Here is a 1,034-nt window from a genome sequence, read left to right as displayed (position 1 = left end):
AACAGAAATTGACAATCCATATTGCTTAGAGCCAGAGGCACTGCATCCATGTTCATATAATTGCTTTGCACAATTTGATTTTGTTCTGGTGTTTGCTGTTCTGTCATAAAGTGGGGAAGGGGGGGGAAGAAACTATTTCCAGATTGGTGTAAGCATGCAAAAGTTAGTGACAAAAATAGCAACAACCTCCTCTTCCAATGTATACACTGTTTGTTATTTAATTTATAACCTATCAGTCCTCCAGTGTAACTTGCTCCCTAGGTAGTTTCCAAACCTACTTAACTTCAGCTGCAAAACATCCTCAAGTGCCAACAGACCGTTCTTCAGAATACTTTTAGCAGTATCCGGCATAGTTGTCATGAGAGTGACTGTCTGCAAGAAGGACAGAGCTGCTCCCGCAGGGAAGAAAGAAAACCAGCAAGTTGTCTTCATTCCTATGTGACAAGCTGCATCTACAGAAGTCCAAATTACGTTGTCTGTGATAGATCTCCTGATTTATTTATTTATTAATTAATAATAAATGCAAGTGCTAATTTGATGGAAGAAGCAGCATGGGGCCTGTAGCACTTTTCCCAAGTCATTTCCTGATCCAAATCACTTAATTGACTGGGATTGTAATCTTAAAACATAAACTACAGCCACTGTTACCCTGCACATGCCTGATCTTGTCTGATCTTGGAAGCTAAGCAGGGTCAGGCCTGGTTAGTACTTGGATGGGAGACCGCCTGGGAATACCGGGTGCTGTAGCCTTATACCATAGTCTTTCGAGACTGAAGGTTGCCAACCAAACTGCAAAAACATTAGTATTCTTTGTTGGCATATTTCAAGACTGCACTGTAAATGTTATCTTTTTTTTTATTATTATTCTGCTTTGTTTTGTTCATTGGTCTCACCCAGTGGTTCCCAACCTTTAGGAACCTATGGACCCCTGAGGCAAAAATTGGAATCGGTGTGGACCACATGCAACCAGGGCCTCCAAGAGGAATTTTATCAGGTGGTACAAAGTTTCTTTTGGGCCCCTTCTCAAAGGGAGG

At 41.5% G+C, this 1,034-nt stretch overlaps 1 pseudogene; it reads left to right on the top strand.

Moving 5' to 3' along the window:
* Positions 1 to 630: 630 nt before the first annotated feature.
* LOC136638184 (5S ribosomal RNA) lies at positions 631 to 750 on the top strand (annotated as a pseudogene).
* Positions 751 to 1,034: the final 284 nt, after the last annotated feature.

Source organism: Tiliqua scincoides, chromosome 1 (genome assembly GCF_035046505.1).
Source record: "Tiliqua scincoides isolate rTilSci1 chromosome 1, rTilSci1.hap2, whole genome shotgun sequence".
Classification (NCBI taxonomy): domain Eukaryota; kingdom Metazoa; phylum Chordata; class Lepidosauria; order Squamata; family Scincidae; genus Tiliqua; species Tiliqua scincoides.
The sequence above is the reverse complement of the archived record's forward strand: the minus strand, read 5'-3'. Positions and strand labels throughout refer to the sequence as shown.